The sequence below is a fragment of the Xylocopa sonorina genome, unplaced genomic scaffold (assembly GCF_050948175.1).
Source record: "Xylocopa sonorina isolate GNS202 unplaced genomic scaffold, iyXylSono1_principal scaffold0117, whole genome shotgun sequence".
Lineage (NCBI taxonomy): Eukaryota > Metazoa > Arthropoda > Insecta > Hymenoptera > Apidae > Xylocopa > Xylocopa sonorina.
The window spans coordinates 245,422-261,792 of NW_027490188.1; the positions used below are offsets into that span (position 1 = coordinate 245,422).

Genomic DNA, 16,371 nt, shown 5'->3' on the forward strand with positions numbered 1-16,371 from the left:
TAATGCTTTTCATAGAAGATTACAGCTTACTTAATTCGAAACGTTGAAATGAGATGAGTCATGGCATTGTATAATGCATTAGTACTCTATTGTCCCGACATGTAGACACTACGAAGGGCAATCCTGTTGCATGGAGCTGTAGAATTTACATTCTTATGAAGTTTTAAAGCAGATAAGCATAGAGCTATGCATAAGAGATTACAGCATTCTTACTTTGAAACTATGAAATGGGATGCGCCAGCGCGCTGCATGAAGTATTAGAAATGTCTTGCTTGGACACGTAGAGATCTGGAAACGATATCCCGTTGCAAGTAAGTATAGGATTCACATACTTCTAGGGTCTAGATGCAGACAAATGTTACACATTGCATAGAATATTGCAATTTACCATGAATCATTGAAATAACTTGCGACATCCTGTTCAAAGAAGCAATAGAACTCTATTGCTCCGATAAGTAAACAACTGGAAACGCTATTTCCTAGCAAGGAAGTGTTGCATTTACATTCTTCTGAAGTGTAGACGAGGTATGCATAACACTTCGTAATGAATATTACATCTTATCATGCATCATAGAAATGAGATGCGATATCGCGCTTTAAGAAGTATAAGAACTCTATTGCTTCGATACGTAGACATCTGGAAACGCTATTTCCTAGCAAGGAAGTGTCGCTTTTTCATTCCGTTGAAGTGAATACGAGGTATACATGCCACTCCGCAATGAATATTATATCTTATCGTGAAACATAGAAACGAGATGCGATGTCTCGTTTTAAGAAGCATTAGAATTCTATTGCTACGATACGTAGACATCTGCAGACGCTATTCCCTAGCAAGGAAGTATCGCATATACATTCTTTAGAATTGAATACGAGGTATACGTGACACTTCGCAATGGATATTATATCTTATCACGAAACATAGAAATGAGATGCGATATCGCTCTTTAAGAAGCATTAGAACTCCAATGCTTCGATACGTAGACATCTGGATACGTAATTTCCTAGCAAGGAAGTGTCGCATTTACATTCCTTTGAGGTGAATACGAGGTATACATAACACACCACAATGAATATTATATCTTATCATGAAACATGGGAGTGAGATGCGATATGTCGTTTTAAGAAGCATTAGAACTCTATTGCGTCGATACGTAGACATCTGACAACGCTATTTCCTAGCAAGGAAGTGTCGCATTTACATTCACTTGAAGTGTATGAGAAGTATAAGTGACACTTCGCAATGAATATTATATCTTATCATGAAACATATAAATGAGATGCGATATCCCGTTTTAAGAAGCATTAGAACTCCATTACTTCGAAACGTAGACATCTGCAAACGCTATTTCCCAGCAAGGTAGTGTCGCATTTACATTATTTTGAAGTGAATACGAGGTACGCATGACACTTCGCAATGAATATTGTACCTTATCATGAAACATAGAAATGAGATGCTATATCGCGTTTTAGGAAGCATTAGAAATCTATTGCTACGATACGTGGACATCTGCTGACGCTATTTCCTAGCAAGGACGTGCCGCATCTATATTCTTTTGAAGTGAATACGATGTATACATAACAATCCACAATGAAAATTACATCTTATCATGAAACCTAGGAATGAGGAGCGATATTGCGTTAGAAGAAGCATTAGAACTCTATTGCTACGGCACGTATACATCTGCAAACGCTATTTCCTAGCAAGGAAGTGTCGCATTTACATTCATTTGAAGTGTATGCGAGGTATACATAACACTGCACAATGAATATTATGTCTTATCATGAAACATAGAAATGAAATGCGATATCACGATTTAAGAAGCATTAGAACTCTATTGCTACGATACCTACACATCTGCAAACGCTATTTCCTAGCAATGAAGTGTCGCATTTACATCCTTTTGTAGTGTATGCGAGGTACACATGACACTCGCAATGAATATTATATCTTATCATGAAACATAGAAAGGAGATGCAGTATCGCGCTATAAGACGCATTTGAACCCTACTGCTTCGATACGTAGACATCTGCAAACGCTATTTCCTAGCATGGATGTGTCGCATTTACATTCATTTGAAGTGTATGTACATGATATTACGCAGTGAATATTATATCTTATAATGAAACATAGAAATGAGATGTGATATCGCTTTTTAACAAGCATTAGAACTCTATTGCTACGATACGTAGACATCTTGAATCGCTATTTCCTAGGAAGAATGTGAAGCATTTACATTCATTTAAAGTGTCACGTCCTGAAGACGCGGAAGCGCTTGTCACGTTTACACTTATCGTAGCCGTTCTCGATATCGACGCGAACTGCGCGGAGCTGGGTTCGTCGGCGGACAAAACTCGATTTACCGGGTACGAAGACGTGCAACTTACCTGTCGATGCTCTTGATTCATTGACTTCTTTCTCGTTCCAGGTAGCGTAGGCGCCGAGGGTCGGTGACCTGGATAGCGGTGGCGTACGGCTGGAACGGCGGAATGGAGACTAGAATCAGGCGCCAGGTTGGCAGATCCCGGCTAACAGGTATTGAAGCTGGAATCGGCGCTCGGAGGCTCGTACGGGATGTACGGCGGCGAAGACTTCCTTGGCAGGATACGGAAGAGCTCTGCGACGGTCCAGATATTTGGGTGCACCACCCACGTATTCACGTGCAAGCCGACGGATGAATTCCTTCCTCCCCGCGCGTCGTGTACGCTTTACCCGAGAATCGAAGCACATCGAAAGTCCTTGCACTTCGGTAAAGCACGGCACGGCTAAGCGCTGGTTCGCTCTAGCTTACCGGATCCACCTAGGCGCAAGATACCTTGACACAACAGAAATAAAGTAAGAGCGGCTAAGCGTTGGTTCGCTCTAACCGTCCAGCCTTAAAACCGTTGAGGATGATTTAATAGAAATAGTAACTAATCGCGAGCGTACCCGTGGAATGGAATGTAAAAGGAATTTGTAATTGAAACAGAATAAACAATTTGACTTGTTATAAACTAAGACATATTCTTACTTGAATACCCTAGTACACTAAATCTAAGTTACTACGTAATGTATAATAAGAGAAATGGAAGTTGAATAAAATAAAGACTCGACTGTGGGAGATGCGAATGAGTTCGGTGCATTGAGCTGCGAGCTCGTATGCCTGAGAGCCAATTGCTCTGTTCGGATCGAAGAATGATACTGATGTCGGATCGGCGCGTCCGCGACCTCCTCGGGTAGCGCGGCGCGCGAATCGCTGGGACCCAGAGTGGGGACGGCGCGTGGGCGGAGAGCGGGGAGATTGCTGGTGGTGGGGTCGCCCGCGTTACGCGGTGAGCCACGCGCGTTGGCCTCGCGCTCGAGCGTGAGCGCGTCTTAATCTATGTCGCATTTATAAATACATATTTACAGATCTTTGCTTATTTCTATGTGAGTGTGGTTTATGTATGTACATGAGTGTGTAGTGTGCTTATTTTAAAATCGTCGGTACGAGAATAGCGTGTACGCATACGTGATTGTAGGAGAATCCAGTTCGTAGGCGTCGTAGCTCTCCTCATCCTCGTAGCGTGGGGTGGAATCCTCCCACGCGTATGTATGGCGTCGCCTCCCCGTTCCGTGGCGGGGAGTATGCGGGTTGCCAGCGTGTAGGGGATCCGGATGCTGGAGGAGATGCGGATGCTGATCTGTGGCCGTCGAGGGTGGCGGGCGGCGTCTGAGGGTGGCGGGCGGCGACTGAGGGTGGCAGGCGGTACGCCTGACGTCACAAAAGGCGACACTTCCTTGCTAGGCGTTTGCAGATGACTACGTATCGAAGGAATAGAGTTCTAATGCTTCATAAAATAAGATATCGCATATCATTTACATGTTTCATGATAAAATATAATATTCACTGCGAAGTGTCATCTATACCTCGCACTCACTTCAAAAGAATGTAAATGCGACACTTCCTTGCTATGCAATAGCATTTGGAGATGTCTACGTATCGTAGCAATAGTGTTATAATGCTTCTCAAACCGCGATATCGCTTCTCATTTCTATGTTTCGTGATAAGTTATAATATTCATTGCGAAGTGTCACCTATACCTCGTATTCACTTCAAAAGAATGTAAATGCCAAACTACCTTGCTAGGAAATAGCGTTTGCAGACGTCTACGTATCGAAGCAATTGAGTTATAATGCTCCTTAAATCGCGGTATCGCACCTCATTTCTATGTTTCATGATAAGATATAATATTCACTGTGCAGTGTTATGTATATCTCGCATTCACTTCAAAAGAATTTAAATGCGACACTTCCTTCCTAGGAAGTAGCGTTTGCAGATGTCTACGTATCGAAGCAATAGGGTTCTAATGCTCCTTAAATCGCGATGACGCATCTCATTTCTATGTTTCATGATAAGATATAATATTCATTGCGAAGTGTCTTGTATACCTCGCATACACATCAAACGAATGTAAATGCGACACTTCCTTGATAGGAAATAGAGTTGGCAGTTGTCTACGTATCGAAGCAGTAGAGATCTAATGCTTCTTAAACCAAATATCGCATCACATTTCTATGCTTCATGATAAGATATAATATTCATTGCGAATTGTCATGTATACCTCGTATTCACTTCAAAATAAGGTAAATGCGGCACTTCCTTGCTAGAAAGTAGCGTTTGCAGATTTCTGCGTATCGTAGCAATAGAGTTCTAATGCTTCCTAAAACGCGATATCGCATCTCACTTCTATGTCTTATGATACGATATATTATTCATTGCGAAGTGTTATGTATTCCTCGTCTACACTTCAAATGAATGTAAATGTGACACTTACTTTCTAGGAAATAGCATCTGCAGATGTATACGCATCGAAGCATTTGAGTTCCAATGCTTCTTAAAAGGCGATATCGCATCTCATTTCTATCTTTCATGATAAGATACATTATTCATTGTGCAGTGATATGTATACCACGTATCCACTTCAAAAGAATGTAAATGCGACACTTCCTTGCTATTAAATAGCGCTTGCAGATGTCTACGTATCGTAGCAATAGAGTTCTAATGCGTCCTAAAACGCGATATCGCATCTAATTTCTATGTTTCATGATAAGATGTAATATTCGTCGTGGAGTGTTATGTATACCTCGCATTCACTTCAAAAGAATGTATATGCGACACTTCCTTGCTATTCCATAGCGTTTGCAGGTGTTTACGTATCGAAGCAATAGAGTTCTAATGCTTCTTAAAACGGGATATCGCATTTCATTTCTATGTTTCATGATGAGGTACAATATTTATTGTGGAGTGATAGTATAAGTCGTATTGACTTTAAAAGAATGTAAGTGCGACTCTTCCTGGCTAGGATATAGCGATTGCAGATGTCTACGTTTCGTAGTAATAGATTTCTAATGCTTCTTAAAACGCGATATCGCCTCTCATTTCTATGTTTCGTGATAAGATATATTATTCATTGTGCAGTGTTATGTATACCTCGTTCTCGCTTCAAAAGAATGTAAATGGGACACTTCCTTGCCAGGAAATAGCCTTTGCAGATGTCTACGTATCGAAGCAATAGATTTCTATTGCTTCTTAGAACGGGATATCGAATCTCATTCCTACGTTTCGTGATAAGATATAATATTCATTGTGAAGTGTCGTGTATACCTCGTATCCACTTCAAATGAATGTAAATGCGACACTTCCTTGCTGGGAAATTGCATTTGCAGATGTCTACGAATCGTAGCAATGGTGTTCCAATGCTTCGCAAAACGCGATATCGCATCTCATTTCTATGTTTCATGATAAGTTATAATATTCATTGTGTAGTGTTATGTATACCTCGTATTCACCTCAAAAAAATGTAAATGCGACACTTCCTTCCTGGGAAATACCGTTTGCACATGTCTGCGTTTCGCAGCAATAGAGTTCTAATGCTTCTTGAAACGCGATATCGCCTCTCATTTCTATGTTTCGTGATAAGATATATTATTCATTGTGCAGTGTTATGTATACCTCGTATTCACTTCAAAAAAATGTAAATGCGACACTTCCTTCCTGGGAAATACCGTTTGCACATGTCTGCGTTTCGCAGCAATAGAGTTCTAATGCTTCGTAAAACGGGATATCGCATCTCATTTCTATGTTGCATGATAAGATGTAATATCCATTGCGATGTGTCATGTATTCCTCGTCTACAATTCAAAAAGAATGTAAATGCCACAGTTCCGTGCTAGGAAATAGCGTTTCCAGATGTGTACGTATCGAAGCCTATTGCTTCATAAAGCGCGACATCGCTTCTCAACACTATGACTCATGATAAGATGTAATACCCAAGGCAATGCGTTATGTATATCTCGTCTACACTTCAAAAGAATGTAAACCCCACACTTTCTCGCAATGGAATCGCGTTTCTAGATGTTTACATATCGCAGCAATAGATATATTTACGAAATTACTTAAAACGTCTTAATCTCAAAATTAGCCTTTTCGTCACAAACGTGTAATAAACGAAGTCTTCGAGGAACCCACGTTTTATTTGTTCCGCCGGTCGGAACATGTTCCCTCCGTTGATAGATCGTGTCGATCTATCTAGTCCGGATTGATCTGAATATCGCCGCGACGTCGATGGTTCACACTGTCGTCTCCGATGTGGGCAGCTCCGCTAGCTGCTTGGCGTTGCGTTTTTAGACCCCCTGGCTGGTCCGTACGGTGACCACTCGGATGATCTTGTCTGGACCTGGGTGCACCTCTTCGACTCGACCGCGATGCCACTGCAAAGGCGGGAGGTAGTCATCCCTTAAGACTACGAGGGATCCTTTCTTGATCTCGTGGTAGCCCTTGGTCCATTTTTTCGCTCGTTCAGATGGTGGATATACTCCTTGTGCCACCTGGTTCAAAAGTCCTGCTGGACGTTCTGGATGTGTTGCCAGTGTGACAATCGGTTACGAGGAGTATCGCTGAAATCAGTCTCGGGCAAACTCGTTAACGACGTGCCGATCAGGAAGTGGGCCGGAGTTAGGGCCGATGGATCATTAGGATCAGATGAGAATGGAGTAAGCGGACAGGAGTTTAGGATCGCTTCGATGTCGATCGCGAACGTGTTGAACTGTTCGAACGTAAACAGTTCTTCCCCGACGACTCGTTTGACGTGGTGTTTGAACGATTTGACAGCTGCCTCCCAAAGGCCCCTGAAATTGGGCGAAAGAGCTGGCATGATATGTCACGATATTTACTTGCCCGTGAGGAAGTGTCTTACCTTATCGTCCGTTTGCAGTTTTTGGTACATTGCGCTTAATTCGTTATTCACTCCAACGAAATTTGTCCCGTTGTCGGAATAAATGTTCCGACAGATACCCCTACGACCGATGAAGCGTTTCAATGCCGCGATGAACGCTTCGGTAGTCATGTCATCGACGACCTCAAGATGGACCGCTCTCGTTGCAAAGCACACTGGCACTGCTACATAGATTTTTACTCGCGCACAATTTCGGAAACGTTTTCCCTTGATATAAAAAGAACCGCAATAATCTGTTCCGCAATTATAGAAGGGTCGGCATTCGGATACGCGTGCCGCTGGTAGAGTGCCCATTACGTAATTCAAGGCCGGTGGTTTCACGCGGAAGCACCTGATGCACTTCTTACCATGAATTACCATCAATACCTCTGCCTTAGTGTCGCCAGCGTGGTATTGATACACGAATGATGTCCCTCTAAATGCGTGTGACGAATGATCAGATCGGTGATGTGATGCAATCTTGGAAGCAGATTGGATTCGGATGTTTCTGTCCGAAGGGAATGTTTGCGTTTTGTAGTCGACCGCCTACCCGTAGAAATCCAGTTTCGTCTAAGAATGGCTGCAGCGAGAGCCGGTTACTCTTTGGATGCTGCTCTGTACCATTCTTCAAATTTCGAATCTCTTTTTCGAACGCAGAGGCCTGCACGAGCCTCAAGATCCGATCATTAGCGTTGTGGACTTCTCGTACGGTTAAATGTCGTGTGTTACAATGATTTTTGGGAAATCGGAGGCAATACGCGACGATCTTCCTTAATTTCGCGATGTCTGAATAGCGGCCGAGAATTTCGTTGCTACGGATAGTCGTTGTCAAGCATGTATGGGCACGAATATCGGGTATTTCCGAAATGAGGATGAACGTAGATTTCCGTCCGCTGGATTGTCGTTTGACCTGACGTGCCGCTATCGGTCTTCGCATGGATTTCGGCCACTCTATTTGCCACGAGTGTTCTTAGCGTGGCTGGTTCGCGTTGCAGCCAATTTAAAACTATCGTGGAACCCGTCCAGAAGTTAATCGAGTCGAGGCGTGCATTACTATCTCGGACGTTAGAAAATAATGACGTCAGTAGCACCGCAGCGCAAAGTTTGAGACGTGCGAGGCTGACAACTTTTACTAGTGCAACCCGAAATTTCGCGCATAATAGTTTCGTTTTAATTCGTTCGCGACTGTCCACTGACCGTACATACACGCACGCTCCGAACGCTCGTTCGCCCGCGTCGCAGAACCCGTGTAATTCCACTCTTCGCACCTTCTATTGGCACACGTGTCACTCGAAGAATGTTTCGTTATGTAACTGCAATTCCTTCACGTACGTGGACCATTCTGTATGGAAGATAGTTTGTAGCGATTCATCCCAAGCCAATTGCAGTTTCCAAGGGTGTTGCATAAATATTTTTGCCGCTATTATTACTGGTGCCAGTAAACCTAACGGGTCGAATATTTTTGCTATGGTGGATAAGATCGTGCGTTTGGTGATCCTCGTATCGATGTTTGGATCCACGGAATAGATGATTCGGTCGTTCTGCGCGTGCCACGAGACGCCGAGAGTTTTCCATGGTGGCGTCTCCAAAATACTTTGTGTGAATTTCGCCTTCCGGAAGTCCTGCTAAAAGTTTCAGTTCGTTCGAGACCCATTGTTGAATGTGGAGGCTGCCGCGGTTATGTAGCTTGATTACCTGGTCCCGTAGTTGTCTAGCGTCTTCGTAATTATCTGTGCCAGTTAGGAGATCGTCGACGTATAGATCTCGCCGGAGCACGGTCGATGCGAAAGGAGCATTCAGCTCGTACGTTTTCACCTTTCCGTTGTTATCTCGTCATAATATCAGCTGGTATCGGCGGTCTTCCGGTCTTACGAGGAACTGCCGATACATCTTCTCGATGTCTCCGGTTAAGACATAGGTGTGGTGACGGAACCTTATGAGAAGAGCGAATATGTCATCCTGTATCGTTGGTCCTACCAAAAGCGTGTCGTTCAATGACAGTCCACTGCTCGATCTTGCAGATCCATCGAAGACGACGCGAACCTTCGTTGTTGAGCTGGACAGTTCGATGACGGCGTGGTGGGTGTGGTAGAAGCCATCCGAATCGCGTGGTTCTACCTGGCTCATGTGTCCCATCTCGAGATACTCCTCGATAACGGCGGAGTATCCTCGTTTCAGCTCTGGATCTTTCATGAATTTTCGTTCGAGCGAAAGAAGACGGTTGAAGGCGCGCGACCGAGTTTCGCCTAACTGCATCTTCTTTTCATTGAACGGCAGTGCGACAATGTAACGACCGGTTCGTGTCCGTTTAACGTGGTCGTGAAAATGGGGTTCCAGAACCTGGGTGTCCAGGAAGCACCCATCCCCACCTCCTCGTGGTGGAACCTGGACGCCGGGATTGCCCGGTGGCTAACGGGGCTCTCGGGTTTTTGAATAATACTGCGACTCGGGGGTTTGGTGCATCTATCGATTTGCCCAAACTAGTCCGAGCCACATTCATAGATTAAAATTGAATAAGTCTGAGGCTGGCAGTCTGGATCATTTATAAATTTGGCCAAACTGATCCATCCTAATTCAAAAAGGGTCAGAGTGAGCGTGTTCGCGTACACGTAGCGAGTTCGCCTCCCCGAGGTTCCCCGTGGGTACTCCGGCGGTTAGAATTCGTCCTCTCCGACGGAGTAGCTGAAGGACTCGCCCGCTGGGAAAGGCGCCGCGGCACATCTGGATTTTTCCATCGCCCCTTTCAGTGACATGGCGTAACTGATTGGTAGAGGGCTGTTCTACTGTGCATATACCCGTATGGGTGAGGTGGCGAATCGGACCCCGTCCTGGAGCGAGATAAACAGTTGGTGGTCGTGAAAATGCTGCTCGCATTCCTGCTCCGCGGAAAATAGGTGCCGTACTTGTGGACCCTCTTCTAGCTCCCAGAGTGTTTGACGTTCGAAATTCAGGGTTGCAACGAACGTTTGATGTTTCCTCCACGACGCCGATGTGGAGACTCTCCCCCCGACGATCCATCCAAATTGCGTCTTTTGGAGAATTAATTCAGGATCGTTGCGAGGAGAAAGTTTGTACTGGCCGATGCTAAGGGACGATAAAGCAGCACCGGTGCCGATTAACATATCGACATTTGCCGGAATCGGAATCTTCGCACGATCAATTTGCTCTTCTGGTATCGGTCCAGCGATTCACGGTATCGTAAGGAATGTGAACTTCCGCGCGAAGCCCAATAACCGCGATTTGTTCGTCGTTGAGGCAATTTATTCGCGACCTCGTGTAATTGGTTCAACGCTTCGATCGCTCTCGTGTTATTTTTCGTGGGAAGTCCAAGCTTCATTGCCAGGTCGTCTGTAATGAAGTTTGCTCACGAACAGATGACGCTCAACGTTCTACACTCGATTGGCTTCTGGTCGCGATCGATATCGCGGACGATCGTCGCGGACATCAGCTCGGTTGTGCGACTGTTGACGACTAAGACCGTGAACCATGGTACGAGCTTTTCGACTTTCCGTTGCAGTCATTCATCTTCCGGTTGGTGGTCCTCGTGCAGTTTCGCCTTGTGTTGATGGTTGCAGACACGTCATCCTCTGACTCTGCAACGTATACAATTCAACAGAATGTAAATGCCACACTTCCTTGGTACGGAACAGTGTTTCTAGATGTCTACGTATTGAAGCAATAGAGTTGTAATACTTCATAAGACACGATATTGCATTTCATTTCTATGCTGCATGATAAGACGTAATTCAATGCAACGCGTTATGAATATCTAGTCCATATCTCAAAAGAATGTAAATGAATCTCTTCCATGCTACGGAAGAGCGTTTCTAGATGCCTATGTATCGAAACAATAGGGTTCTAACATTTTATAAACCGCATCTGATTTCTATGTCTCATGATAAGATGCAATATTCAATGCAGCGCGTTATGTATATCTCGTCTACACTTCAAAAGAATGTAAATGCCACACTTCCTTGCGACGGAATAGCGTTCTAGATGGCTACGCATCGAAGCAATAGAGTTCTAACCCTTTATAAAAAGCGATACCGCATCTCTTTCCTATGTCTCATGGTAAGGGGCAATATTCAATGCAACGCGTTATGCTTACCTGCATCTACATTTCACAAGAATGTAAATTCTGCATTTCCATGCAACAGGATGACCCCTCATAGTGCCAGCTTGTCGACGCAATGGAGTTCTAATGCTCCATTCATTGCGATGGCGCATCTCACTTGAACGTTTCAAGGGATGTAATCTGTAGACCGCTATGTATAGCAAAATGCTTATCTGTTTCTGCTTTAAAATAATGTGAAAGCTACAATTCCATGCAACGACATGGCGCATCTCATTTCAACGTATCAGAGTCTATAAAAACGCTGATTGAACGCTGAAATGAGATCTGCCACCGCATAGCATGGTGCATTAGAACTCTGCTGCCTTGAGACGCAGGTACTATAAAGCGCCATCCCGTTACATGGCTCTGTACAATTCACATTCATTTGAATTGTAAAACTAGATGAGCATAATGCATTGCATAGAAGATTAAAGCTAATGGAGCATTTATAGAGGCGGTAGTATTTAGAATTCGCTATAATATATGAATATTTTAAGTAAATATACTGATTAAAAATCTTTATTTAAAACGTCATAAAATGGTATAAAATTAGATAGAATTTTAGGTCATGTAATGTATTTAGTGGGGATATTTTATTCCCAAGTAGCTAAGATATATTATCTGTGTAAATATATATACCAAGTTGAAATGATTATGTAAAATATCATGAAACGATATGTAATTAGGTAGGTAGGGTGTTAGATGTAATGTAGTATTTGGAGGGGACATTTTATTTACGTTTATAGAAACTTCTTAATGTGTTTAAATATATACACTAACCTGAAATGTTTACTTATACTATTCGCTACGGCAGTCCTTTCCGCGCGAGTGGCGTCACTGCACGGGGCACCGCGCCGTGCAGTGTGCATATTACGCATCTGTAGGTTTCGATGTTTGCACTTACGTCTTTCATTGGCACCTTGGAATTTTCTTGTGTATATACTTTTTTGAGAGTTATGTAACAACTGTTTCGTCATATTATATGAAAAATATAAAAATGAGTATATTTTGAGTATTCAGAAATATACATATTAAAAAATTTTACTGTTATTATAAATAAAAATACAGTTCAGTTAGTGAGATATAAAATTATACGTTAATTCTTAGTAATGCAACTCAGAATGGTAAATTCTAAAGCAAGGTTCCACGCAGAGTCCAACATTACAATATTTACTTTCATATCGAGACACGCGTATCTTGTTTGTCGTAAAAGCGATGCATCTTCAATTTCGGTTTTTTCTTCGTGGTTCATACAGTGAAGGTAAATGCCGTTCTGTTGGCCGTAATGGATTGTTATTGTCTCTTTGATGATATTAAGAAATATTCATATGATAATTTTTCAGCATTTTTCGAATTAAATTCAAGTGAAATTTAGCCATAGATTTCGGTTTTCTTCTATTATCCTTATAAACACAATATGCATTCCATACTCATATGTTCAGCAAATGAAAAATATTGACGTTACCATTTTAGAGATTTCCGTGTCGAATTTATAGTGCTTATCACTATGTCGGCTTTGTCGACACAACCCATGCAAGTATTATAGTTAATGACGCATAGCCGTTTTTGAATAATTTTGTTTCCTCCATGCCTAACAACCGTTGCACACTCTGAAGTATAGTGGATATAAAAAATATATAAATATATAAATATATATATAAATATAGTATCATAATGGATAGCATATATATTTCTTTTTTATCCAGCCATTTCACAATTAATAAATTTTTTAGTTGGCCAGGAAAATGCCCCTCCTTTTCTCAGTGTATCAGTAATCTATGGAATTCCTTGACGCTTTTTTGCTACGGTCCCTCACGCATTTGTATGATTATTATATAGTAAATTAAACAAGGCTGGACTTGAATACCAATTATCTAGGTAAACTGTATGCCCCTTTCCTAGATAGGGCGCCATAAGGGCTTCTGCTATCGTTCTCGATTTTCTAATTTTCTTATTTTGGCTGTTGATTATAGTCGATGACCCAGCGTAAACAATAAGATCTTGTACAATACCAGTTCGACAATCACAAAGAATACATGATTTTATCCTAAATCTACTTCTTTTCGAAGGAGCCTTTATATAGATGTATACTCTCATCGATTCATAATTTTTGGTAATGATAGAATGATTGGCAGAAATTTTTTGGAGCATATCAACCACATTCCTTATTATATATAATTTATCATTGGTATATGTGATATCTTGACTGAAATGTAGCAACGATAACGATTTAAAATAGCTGTTTCTATGCATAATCTCAGCAAAAATGTCACTACGCAGGAGTTTGTTGACCCTCCAGTATTCCTTTAAGGATAACTTCTTGTTGCGTGTCATTAGAAATGACACAGCAAAAAAAGCAGTAAATTTCGGACAGCATTGTCGCTTTACCATCTTTCATAATATTGTTATTTTTTTGCAACAGGCATTTGTTTCATTTAAAATAAATTGCACGAACTCGTCTGAAGCAAAGAGTTCAAAGTAATCAATTGCTTTTTCTGATCTGTTAATATTTGGTATAATTCCTGTATTTTCTGGGGTAAATGGATGTAACTTAGGGATGAATGTGTTTGGCGTCCAGGAATCACAATGGTCTTTATTGTCTCGCTCATTGTTCTCTACTTCTGAGTCTGAGGTACTACATATGTACCTTCCTTTTTTGTGCTCAGCGAAATGATCTTCGTTTTCACTCACGGTATCATTTTCGTAATCAGTTAATCCAATCAAAAATTGAATTCCTTTTGAACTCCGTCCAGAAATTGTAAGGAGGGTGCAATTAAAAATTAAAAGATAAATTTTACGCAAACATAAAACTAAAATTTTTAGATAATCATTTATAACCTTAGAATTTACCTCAATTGTAAAAGTCGACAATAATCTATTCAACTTACATGTTGTCCGACTTATATTGGTTCAAGAAAAATCTTATATTATAATCCCTGTTTTTTATTGTAGTTTTGAGTGGTTTGGCAGGCTTTAGTACAGTACGAGCCACTAGATTCAAAAGATATTCTACCGATACGGTAGATTCTGTTTTACCAACGGAGTCAGCGTAGGTGATTACGCGGCACCGACTATAGTTGGCACCCGTACACGCAGCAGGTCTGGCAAACATCGACTATAGCCGGCATCAGTACGCACAGCACTTCGCGCGGCCGCCGGCTATAGTTGGTGTCCGTAGTGAAAGGGTTAGAACATCACGAAATGATATAAAATTAGATGAGATTTTAAATGTAATATATGATATATAAAATATATGATAAGTGTAAGTATATGTACCAATTTGATGTAACTAATTAAAACAGTATGGAATGATACAAAACTAGATAGGACTTTAGGTGTAATGGAGCATTTAGAGGGGATATTATATATACACTTAAATAAAATTTATGATAAGTGTGAACATATGTACTAACTTGAAATACTTATATAACACATCATAAAATGATATAAAATTACATAGGAATATGGATGCACTAGAGTATTTAGAGGGGATATTCTCTTTGAATTTAACTAAAATACATGGTAAGTGTAAGCATATACATTAGTTTGAAATATTTACTTCAAACATAGTAAAATTATATAGTATTAGGTAGGAATGCAGATCTAATGGAATATTTAGTGGGGATATTCTATTTAGAATCGACTATCATATATGATAAGTGTAAATATATGTAATAATTTGAAATATATATTTAAAATGTCAAGAAATAATACAAAATTAGATAAGATTTTAGATACAATGGAGTATTTAGAGGATATTCTATTTAGGATTAACTAAAACATATGTTAAGTTGAAGCATATATAATAATTTGAAATAATTATTTAAAGCGTCATGAAATTATATATAATGAGGCACAATTTTAGTTGTAATTTAACGTTTCGAGGGGAAATCCTTTTTACAATTAAAATAAATGTCCGCAAATATTTGTTCCAATTTGAAATATTTATTTAAAATATCATGAAGTAGTACGAAATTAGATGGGATTTTAGATGTAATGGACTATTTAGAGAGGGTATTCTACTAGCAATCAATTAAAATATATGATAAGAATAAATATATATACTAATATGGAATATTTATTATTAGAAAATCATAAAATAATGTAAAATTAATTAGGATTTTGGATGTAATAGGGTTTTTAGTAATGGTAATCTATTGACAAGCAACTGAAATACACGATAAGAGTAAACATATATAATAACTTGAAACATGCACTTAGAATACCATGAAGTGCTATTTCTACAGACACGTTCAGATGAAGAGCCTTGAATTGTAGAACTAAGAAGCGCCATCGCATTGCATTGAACTTCGGAAGTCAATTACTTTGACAAGCTAATACTTAGAAGTGCAGAATAGTTATACGGAACTGTAGATATTGCACATTTTGTAACGTAGTACCAGGTAAACGTAACTGCGTTGTGTAGATACCTACAACTCGGTTACTTTGAAACGTAGAACTAAAAAGCTGTATGGACCATTGGAAGCCAATTACTATGTCAATTTGACAGTTAGAAGAGCCAACAGTTACATGGATCTGTAGGAATTGCATACATTGTTATGAAGTACCTAGTAAGCAAAATTGATATGTATAGAAACTTAGAACTAACATACATTCAAACGCTGAACTGAGAAACAAAATCGCGTTGCATGGACACTTGCAAGTAAATTATTTAGACAATTTGATACTTAGAAGCGCTATTCTGTTACATGTACCTGTAGAAATTACATACTTTGTATCGAAGAACCTGGTAATCATAGCTGCTTTGAATAGAACTATACATTTTACTTAAATTGAATGGCTGAACTGAGAAACGCCATCGCATTGCATGGAGCATCATAACTCTATTACTCTAACACGCAGGCACAATGAAGCGCCTATTCACTGCGTGGACCTGTAGACGCCACATCCTTTAGAATTGTAAACGGAGTTAAGCATATTGGAATGCTTAGAAGATTGTACCCTACTCACTTCGAAACGCTGAAGTTAAACGCGACCATTGCGATATATAAAGCATTAGATC

At 40.7% G+C, this 16,371-nt stretch overlaps 1 long non-coding RNA gene across 1 annotated transcript in view; it reads right to left on the reverse strand.

The window, feature by feature from the left end:
• Nucleotides 1–6,716: 6,716 nt before the first annotated feature.
• LOC143432384 (uncharacterized) overlaps nt 6,717–16,371 on the reverse strand; it is a 207,994-nt gene continuing 198,339 nt past the window's right edge. Inside the window, exon 2 of the long non-coding RNA XR_013102999.1 lies at nt 6,717–6,731. This is a non-coding gene — a long non-coding RNA (uncharacterized LOC143432384). The remainder of the gene's footprint in view (nt 6,732–16,371) is intronic.